The sequence below is a fragment of the Carcharodon carcharias genome, chromosome 24 (genome assembly GCF_017639515.1).
Source record: "Carcharodon carcharias isolate sCarCar2 chromosome 24, sCarCar2.pri, whole genome shotgun sequence".
Classification (NCBI taxonomy): Eukaryota; Metazoa; Chordata; class Chondrichthyes; order Lamniformes; family Lamnidae; genus Carcharodon; species Carcharodon carcharias.
This window is the reverse complement of record NC_054490.1, coordinates 25,308,007-25,318,498: the sequence shown is the minus strand read 5'-3', so window position 1 is coordinate 25,318,498 and position 10,492 is coordinate 25,308,007.

Here is a 10,492-nt window from a genome sequence, read left to right as displayed (position 1 = left end):
TGGGCTGAATGTCAGGAGATGAATGTTTTTTTTATATTTAGGCCATAATGGTAGTGCTATTGCACATCATTACCACTACTTAGCCAGTAGTGTGTGTCAAGTCTTACTGACAGTGGCAAACATCTGGCTGCCATCAGCAAAAATGATTATCACGCTGAATAATTTCAGGAACTGAAAATTCCATGGCTACAAGTGTGATTGGATCTGATACCTGGAAGTTTGAACGCCGTGCAAGAGGGGCAGGGTGGTGTTTGACTCGGATGGGATATTATAAGTGGGGCCAAACCTTTTATCGCTTTTGTATCGGGGTTTTCCAACATAGTAGAAGCCGCGCATTTGGATGGTGCTGTTAAAGTGAACTTTCCGAGTTCCTGCAATGCATCTAGAGGATACGCATAGTTGCTATTGCATGCTGATCGTGGATGGAGGGATGCTCAAAAATGAGATAGGGTGCTGACCTAGCAGGTTGTTTGTGATGAGTGGTGTGGAGTTCTTATGTGCTGTTGGAGATGCACTTACCAAGGCCAGGGCCGAATATTCCATCACACTCCCTCTTGTGTCCTATAGATGGTGTAAAAGACTTGTAGGTTCTGACATGCTCGTGCCGGCACAATATTTGCATGCCTGGTGTACTTCAGTTCGTCATCAATGGTAACCTCCAGCTTTCCGATCATGGCTTTTCGGTCATGGCGTTGGATGTCAGGGCGAGATGGTTGGGTTCCCTCTTGCTGAGGAAGGCCATTCCCTGGTAATTACGTGACAGGAATGTTACATGCCACTTAGCAGTGCAAGCCTTGATGTTATCCTGGGCATACTAAATCTGAGCATGGATGGCTTCCGGCTCTGGGGAGTTGCAAATTAAATGACCATTCTGCAATCAAACTCATTCCTGATGTTATTTTGGGAAACATTGTCGCTGAAGCAGCTGAAATGGTTGGGCCTCACACGCTCGCCTTGAGAATTCGAGGAGCAATGTATTGGCACTGAGATGTGTTGACCTTCAACAACAACAATAACCTCTCTTTCTGAGAAGCATGGCTCCAAACAGTGGCAAATTTTAGCCTTGCTCCCCTTTGATTTCAACTTTGGTTGAGGGATCCTTAATATCACACTCGGTAAAATTTTGTCCTGATGTCAAGGAGAATTATTCTTACCACCTATCTGTATATCTATTGCTTTGCTCACCTTTGGGCGAAGGTTCTAATGAAGTCTGAAACTGAGTGTCGGTGGGGAGTTGAGGCTGAGTAATTGCTGCTGATAGAAAAGTACACAAAAATCGATCACCTCGCTGCTGATCGAGAGTAGGCTAGAAGTGGGCATCAGGAGAAGGGTGGGGGTGGGGTTGACGGTGCAATGATTGGCAAGGTTGGATTTTCCCTGCCTTTTCTCCATAGGATACAACTTGGCAATTTTCCATTTGGTTATATCGATACCTGTTCTGAACCCATTATCTGGAAGATTTTCTTTGGAGGTGCAACATATAAACCCTCAATCTTTTTGATCATTGCAATAACACCGTGATGAATTTCTGACACCTCACAGCGTTAACGTTTACAACACATCGTTCTATCTATACTAATTTAATTGAAAATTAACCGACAGAGCCAGTTCTTACTCACATCTAACATCTTCAGCCGATAAAAAAAAGTCATCGTAATTACTGTTGGTAACTTCAATTGATCATTACTGATGCTGTCGCTGTTGTAATATCTATGGCACTGATTATACTCTAAAATTACTGGTCCTTTCGGTTAAGTAACATTATTTCCGCTGATCATATCCTATCATTGTTGTTTCTGGCCAACTTGTAAAAGGACAGTTGTTGACTATTTGTTTTAATTACTTGCAAGGGATTTAAACGAGCATTGCATTGTGATCTTTTGGTGATCTTACTCGAACAATATCCGTCTCTGCTAATGACCCTAATCTGATATGAACATGAGTGGCTAATCATGAACATCTCTGATGATGTCCTGAGCAGGCCACTACAGCTGGCGACTGAATGAACAAATTATGTTTCAGCATTTTACTGAAGCATTCAGACCTCACCTCCTGTATTGACTTTAAAACCGCAATGATCAATACATAAACAGAAACGTAAAGATTGAGTGAAACAATAAGGAGAATTAATGACCATTGGTTTAGAAGTCCTATCACTAATGAGAAAAATAGCTAATATAAATCGTTCAATGAAATGAACAAATTGTTGAGCTTTTTTCAGTTGCTCCAACCATCGATCTCCAGAATTAGCTGCGCCACTGATTATCAAGTTGTAATGGAAATCAGTTTCAGAGAGTAGATTGGAATGAAAAAAAAAAGACGGTGTTTAACCACCCGCTGATCCTACACGATGTACTGACAGTTAGCATTTTTCTAACATATTTTACAACTTCATGCATGTGCGCGTCATTCATTCAACCTTTTTGTTCAACCAGTATGGTGACCATAACTTCTAGAAAGTAGACTTGGCAATTTTCCTTGCATTTGGCCCAAATTCGCTGCTCCTAAATTGATCCAGGATGCTCACTGCATCGGAAATAACCAATTTGACTCTCATCGTCCTTATCCATAGTTAAACTGCACACCTAATAGGTATCTCGACTGGCTGATTCAGCAGTGTGACGTAACATAGCTTCCCGTTCCTAATTCAGGACATATTGCAACACTCGTTACTATACCTGCTTGCTTAAACTTGGTGAGGATTACTGCAGATGAAGGCAGAATTCGGCAGCCTAAAGGACAGCCCCGAAAAATCAGCTAGGAGCTGTACCAGTAGTTTCCTATAGCAGTAACTTCAGAGAAAAGCACCTGATATATGTACAATTTCCGAGAAGCAATTGCCTTTCATGTTGTTCCACTAGTTAATACTCGTTCTTCTGTGGTCTGAAAAAGTCAAGCATTTTTTTCTTTAATGTTCCATTATAACCGATAACGTAGCGTTAATGACGTTGAGGAGCAATCTCAGGATACGACTAGATATTGTTTCACCCCGCAGCGCCCCCCACACAGTGTGATATCCTATTCTTAAGACAGAAATGTCACGTCCAGAATGGGGCACACGATTCTTACAAATCACTGCATTGATTTCAACGTGTCCAGTCAGGTCCTGCTGTTCTAATGTTCTTAAACACAGGATATAGTCATCGGAATCTAGCAACCAGAATTAGGGAAAAAGTAAACCTCGTTTAATATGGTTAAATCTTTCGATAGGTGATGCTGAGACAAATCATTTTCTCGGGGAAGGGAAAACGGGAATTTGGCATTGTGGGTGAAAACAGGACCCGGACGGAATCATTTAAATTAGTGATATCAGATTTGAATCTGTAACAAAACCATCTGTAGTCTAAAATAAGAAACTGTCAACTCGTTTGTAACGACCGACTGATGATCCTCTTCTGCTGGTACTCAGACAGCAGCACCTCACTTCTGAGACTCCTTTTAGCAGAGAACTGTCTGTCGATCTCTTCCAATGATTATTCCTCGGTCTCAGGCAGGTAAAGACATATAAAACCAATTGAAGCGAATCCCACCTCTCCATAGAATAGGAATTTGTCATTGTGGGTGAAAACAGGACCCAGACAGAATGGAATCTTCACATTTTCAACTCACTGTAAGATAGACTGCATTCAGAGAAATTGAAGTGAATGGAACATGGTAATGGATAGTACATATAACAAGGGTTTTAATTGATGGAGCCGATACGGCGACGCCATCGACAATGAATCTCCCGCCATATTCTGTAACATTTGAGTGAGGGCATTTTTTTCAGTGAAATCAGGAAGCATTTTTCATGCACTTATCAGTAAATAATCCCGACCTGTTCCAAAAATTGAAGGATGTGGTCACTGCATTTATTGAAATATTCATGCATGTGAGAGAAAACGTTGTTGATTGATGAAAACATAAGTGATCCGGAGAAAAGACAGGCTCATGGATTTGACATACCGTTCCTGACCCGATCGCTGGGCTTGAGTTCCTATATGAAATCATAACCAAATAGCTACACTCATTTCTAACTGGATTTATGATTCGACTTGGTCTGGATGCAAAGCATGTTATAGAGCATTTCCCAAGAGTTAGTAGTACGGGCCAGTGATTAACCCCACTTTGAACAGAAATAATGTTATCCGGAATATCCAGCCAAAGCCACTCTTGCAATTTGCACATTTTGCGGGTGCACCGTTGTAAAATTTAGTCACGAGGAGTTAAATTGTCCACGAATTTATATGGCAAGAAAATATTATTTATTTAAAAAAAATACTCACTGTCATGTTTTTTTTATTTTTTTTTTTCACAAGATGTGAATGACTTTGGCTAGGCCAGTAGTTTAATATAATTTCCTAATTGCCATGGAGAAGGTGGTTGTAAGTTGCAATATTGCGCCGCTGCTGGCCATGCAGTAGAGGTACACCCACCGTGCTGCTAGGAAGGGGGTTCTGAATAATGACCTAGTGCCAGTTAAAGAGAGGCGATATAGTTGAAAGGCAGGGGTGTGTGTGGGTTGCACGGAGCTTCCAGGTGGTCCTGCTCCCATGCGTCTCCGCCGTTTGTCCCTATAGGTGTTAGAACTCACGGCTTTTGCAGGTGTTGTCTCAGGAGGCTTGGCGAGTCGCCGGAGTGCATCTTGTAAATTTAACCAGTCATTGGTGGAGGGAGTGAATGTGCATGGTGTGAGTTTCAAGCAGGCTGCTCTGTTCTAGTTGCTACCAAACTTGTTGAGTGTTACGGGAGCTGCGCTCATTCAGAGAAGTAATGGATGTTCCACCACACTCCTGACATGTGGCTTGCAAACGGTAGGCAGGGTTTGGGGAGTCAGCAGGTGTGTTGCTTCTCGGTGGGTTCCACCTTCTGGCCTGCACTTTCTGTTTATTTGGCGAGTCCAGTTCGGTTTCTGGTCAATGGTAACCCCCCCCATTTTGTTGTTAGCGGGAGTTTCAGTGAGGATAATGCCATTGAACATCAAGGTGTGATGTTTTGATTTCCTCTTTTTGGAGATGGCCATTGCCTGACAATTGTGTGGTGCGAACATTGCTTGCCACTTCACAGCTCAAGCCTGGATATTGTCCAGGTTTTGATGCACTTGGTAATTGACTATTTCAGTATCTGAGGAGTTGCAAATGATGCTGAACATTGTGCAATCATCAGCGAACTTCCCCACTTACGCCCTTATGATGGAAGGAAGGTCATTGGTGAAGCAGCGGAAGATGGTAGAGAAGGAGTGTCAGGTGGTGCCCAGGACCTTGCCTATAAGTGTTGATTCCGTGGCTGTTGGTGGTCAGGCTGATGCTTGTCGATTTTTTGGGACAGCTCTCTCAATGATTGCCAGAAGCCCACAGAGGTGGAGCTTGAAATGTCGACTGGATCAATTTTACCGAACTGGTTGCCAATGTTCCACTTTCATTTAATTTTTTTGGCAGAATTCGTAGCCGTTTGATACCACTGAAATGCTTGTTCGGCCATTTTAGAGCGACCTTACGAGTCAGCCACTTTGCTGTAGGTGTGGAGTCACTTGTAGGACAGACTAGGTAGCGACGGCACATTTCTTTCCCTTCTGGGCAACGCATGGCTTTTTACCACAATCAAAAATGATGTCAGAGTCACTATTACAGAGTCTAGTTTTATTAGTGGAATAACGTGAAGTTATGAAATTACAGCCTGTAACAGTTACAGTGAGTGAAAGCCTGTTTTTTTTTAAATTTATTCTTGATTGTAGAGGTTTCTCCACAGCCGACAAAACGAACCTGGGTGCATTCTGACAAAGCGTCAGCATCCTCGAACTCCCTGCATTTCAGCACTGTGGGCTTATGTACTCCTCATGGACAACAATGGTTCAAGAAGGCAACTCACCAGCATCATGTCAAGGGGAACGAGGGATGGAAATTACTTGTGGTCTAGCCAGCGACACTTACATCCCATAGACGAAAGAAAACCTCTGCAGCTGTTCGACTTTAACTTGCTGTTGATGAGTACATTTTGACTTAAAGTCGCTCATTTATGCAGATTCAAGCTCCAGTCGCAACTTAAATGCTTATTTATTTATTAATTCGTTCATGGGACGTGGCTGTTGCTGGCAATGCCAGCATTCATTGCCTATCCCTAGTTGCCTTAGCTCAGATGGCAGTTAAGAGTCAACTACTTTGGTGTGGGTCTGGAGTCGCATGAAGGCCAGACCAGGCAAGGTCGGCAGATTTCCTTCCCTAAAGGACGCCAGTGAACCGGATGGGTTTGTGCAAAAATCAACAGCGATTTCATGGACATCATTAGCCTTTTAATTCCAGAATCATAGAATCAAACAGTGCAGAAGATGTCCTTCGGCCCATCGAGCTTGCACCGACACGGGAGGAAACACAGGTATGTATTGAATTGAAATTGCAACATCTGCCATGGGAGAGTTGAACCTACTTCCCCAGGGCATTAGCCTGGGTCGCTGGATTACAAGATCAGCAAAATATTAAGCATGTTGAAGTCGTCTTCTCAAACTGCGTAACTGGGGGTAGGGGGGTCAATGGGTTATTGGAATTTTTTTTCTCTTTTTAGATTTGATATAACAACGCCTGCATATAATGTCGAGCCTCGTGCCTGAGTTCTAAGTAGGAAATTGTGTGCCGGGCTTTACTATTTGATTTCCCAGGTGAAGAGCACATGAAGTTTCCAGCGTTTCTCGCCTCTTCAAGGAATTTCTTTTGAGACAGTACCAAAATAAAAGTGAAATTTGTACAACCGAGAAGCTGCAGCTTCAACGAGATTTCGCTGAGAACAATAATTAACGTAACATTCCCGAAAGTGAAATGACGCGGTGAACAGAATACCCTGAGATGCATCGCCCAGCACTATACTCAAGTTCTCGAAGAGCCGGACCGCCGAATTCCGCCCCTTCACCATCCCGGGATCATTGCCCATGTCACCGTTCGCTTGAGAACCGGTTGCTTTGCCCCCTCTGCTGGCACCTGTCAGTTGCTGCATTGAGCAGAGAAATAAGCGCAAATGGAGTGATGACTTTAATACATTGTCAATCGCGCCAATTTTTGACAATCACTCATGGAACTACACTTTTTAACAAGGTTAACAACCCTTTATATGAATGAAAGCATGCGCGTGTGTAAAGCAAAGCCGTGCGTTTTTAGCGCAGATCATCACATGCAACTTTGGAATCAGAATTGCAGCGATTATTTAGCGAAGCATTTCCGTTCAAATTTGTGCATGAAATTGACGCCAACCAATCAAATGTGCAAGCGGCCTTGAGCCCAATGGAGAAATCAATGACCGTGCCGGACAAGGCAGACTGGGTAACATAAAACTGACTGCACAGCGCAGGAGTAAATACGAAATAAATACTTGATCAGGCAACGCATTGAAAAATAAAGCTAATCCCACTGCGACCAGGCAGCAAACAACGGAACTCGAGAGGGTTGCAATGAAAAATCTCATTCGACTCGAAACCTTAACTCTGTTTTCTCTCCAGCGATTCTATTAGGGCTGCTGAATTTTCCCAGTATTTCCTGCATTTATTTCGAAAGATTGTACTTTCATCGAGCCAGATGGCAAAGGCCAGAACGGTGACCGCGAGGACGAAGGAGATAGATAGTCTAAAAAGTATGGGTGATGAAAACAGACGCAGATCAGATATGGTCCTTGATTTGATCACACGGCCATTTTTTGAACACGATGTTATCGGCAAGAATAAGACAAATCACAATATAAATGAAGAAACGGAGGGTAATTTTGTATTTAGTCCCCATCAATGTTTCGTCTTAGATTGGTTTAGCTGGAAAATTCATTGGGTGGGATGTTGGGGAGGGCGAGGAATAGGTGGGGGGGTGGGGGGGGGGGGGGGGCGGGGGGCGGGGGTGGGGGGTGTGGGCGGGACTGAGGGGATGGCTGTTTACATAGTATTTGGCTAATTGAATTGTGTCTATTCATCGCAAATAGCATAAGTTGAATTATTCCACATCTTGTACTGTAACCAGTGCTGCAGACAACAAAAAAAAAACATATCGATGTTCTTCCATCTTGCACTCATCAGGGCAATCACAAGGACACAAAAGTCAGTGGTAACAATGACTTTATATTATATGAGAAGAGTGTCTGATTGGTTGGCAAGTGGAAACTGATTACTAGACGGGTTGCCATGGGCAATGCACCATGTCATAGTGACTGAGGGTTAACAGCCAAGCATTGACTGACATTTTAAACAGGCAGCTTGCCTCTGATTGGTCAAGGCATTGCTCTGGGGAATGCACCCGCAAATGGCTAACACTTGTTTTGTTTAGATGAAACGTGTGGAATGTGGGTGTCTGTTCTTTCTGTCTGCAAAGAACAGTACTCTGTTCTTTAATATATTTATCTTCCAGTACTGCGAATGCGCCATATTGCCAGCCTGACTGACGAACATAAATTGGTTGTCACCGTAACTCTTATCTCACTGAGCGTTACTTAGCAAATGTTGTTCACTGGCGCAATCAAATCTAATGTTGGACAGTGTGTTTTGAGGTGTGCAAGCACGGGCTGGTTGGGTATTGGACGGTACATTGCTCATTGTGAACAGTGGAAGGAGCATACTGTTTCTTCATGATCCGCAGTCTTTGGGACTTACTCCCTACATAACTAGTATCACACTAGCTCTGAAATTCATATGCCAGATTACACATGCGTGTCATCGGCAGAACGTCTATTTGCATTGAAGGCAGTACCCTGTTAGTGGTGAATGCCACTTGTGTTGCTGCCGCATAGTGGCAGCGTGAAACAGCTAGCTGCACCTGTTGCTCAACTAATTGAGAAATCTTGCCCTTCCAGGGTAACCTGAGGGAATATTCACTGCCGGAAGTGACAGTCGTGGACCCATTCATGAGGATGCGTGATATACAGCACAAAACTATCTAATCTGAAAAGCCATTACCCCGCAGGATGGCTTTGATGCACCCTATTTCGGAATCAAGCTTGCATGGTGAGGAAAGATATTGGACACCATTATATGGATGCTGATAAGGCCAATCTTATAGCTTGTGGAACAATAAGAATCCCAATGCGTGTACAGACCAATGAAGGTACGTTATGGTAGACCGTTGTGGGGAACCCCTGGAGGATTTATCAATTAGTACGTCAAAGCATAGGATTTCATTTGACTACTCCATTTCTAATGTGAACTTGACCGCACGATGGAGCCCATTAAGACATGGAAGGAAAATATAGTATGCAACTTGGGACTTAAATACGTCAAAAGTACCATCCACATGTCGGGAATATGGCAAGTGACAGGAATTTTGATGTTATTCCATAAAAAAAAGCACGTTTCTCATGGATCCCAACAAATATGTTTGCAAGAACTGGGCCCAGAGCGGATCCCATGGGAACACAAGCTTTTTCGGTGGATCTGGCTTCTTTAGAGCTGAACTCATCTGTATGAGTTGCCGATTTCATAAGTTCAATGAATACTGATTCACATAATCATGGCGGGTCTGGATCGCCATGGAATCTGGTAGTGGTGTAAGTTTCTATGGCTTTCTTAATTGGAACATGGTGAATAGGTTAGCAATGTCAAATGAGCACATGAGCACAGCATTGCCATCGACATGTAAGTCATGTAATGTCGTGGTCAGGATCCATCGTTTCTTCAGTATCCAGTTCTTTCAGCCATTTTTTTGATATGACGTGAAGTGGATCCAATTGACTGAAGAAAGGCATCCGTGATGCTAGGGACCTACAGACAAGTCCAAGATGGATCATCCATTCGGCAATCCTGACCGAAGATGCTTAAAAATGTTTCAGCCTTGCCCTTTGCACTCATGAGGATGGGGATATTTGTGTTGACTTCTCCAGTGAGTTGTTTAAAAGTCCAGCAGCATTCACGATTGGATTTGGCGGGACTGCAGAAGTTAGATGTGATCCGTTGGTAGTGGGATCGCTTACCTGAGGCTGTTGGTTGTTACAAAAATCCGTTTCGTGGTCATTATTAGACTTTTAATTGCAACTTTTTATTACATTAATATTCCACCTCCTGCCATGGGATTCAAACGCCGGTCAAAAGAGAATTACCCTCGGTCACTGGGTTATTAGTCCAGCTAATAACCTCCCGATCTTTGTTGTGAAAAGAAAGTATCTGCTTCTCTAATATCCTTCTGAGGAACAAAACGGTCCCCATTACAGATGCCGGCCCTTGTTTGACATAAGAACCTTGGAATTCGGATGATCAGCACTATGATACGGCTGTGCTCGACATTCAGTTGTTAACCAATTGGTTCATCGACACCTTCTTAACTGCAATCACTTCGCGCACATCCCGTGGATGAAACTAATAGAAAACATACGTCAGGTATCATGATAATCCAGCTCTATATTTTTTCTAAAACAAATCTACCGTGTAAGTGCCTGGAAGGCCCTTAGTGACTTTTAGCGAGATATTGATACAGCCACTTGACCTTACAGCTGAAATTAACATTCACGGGACTGAAATTGGACATTAACATTTGACTGAGGGTGTTGTTTTTAATAATTA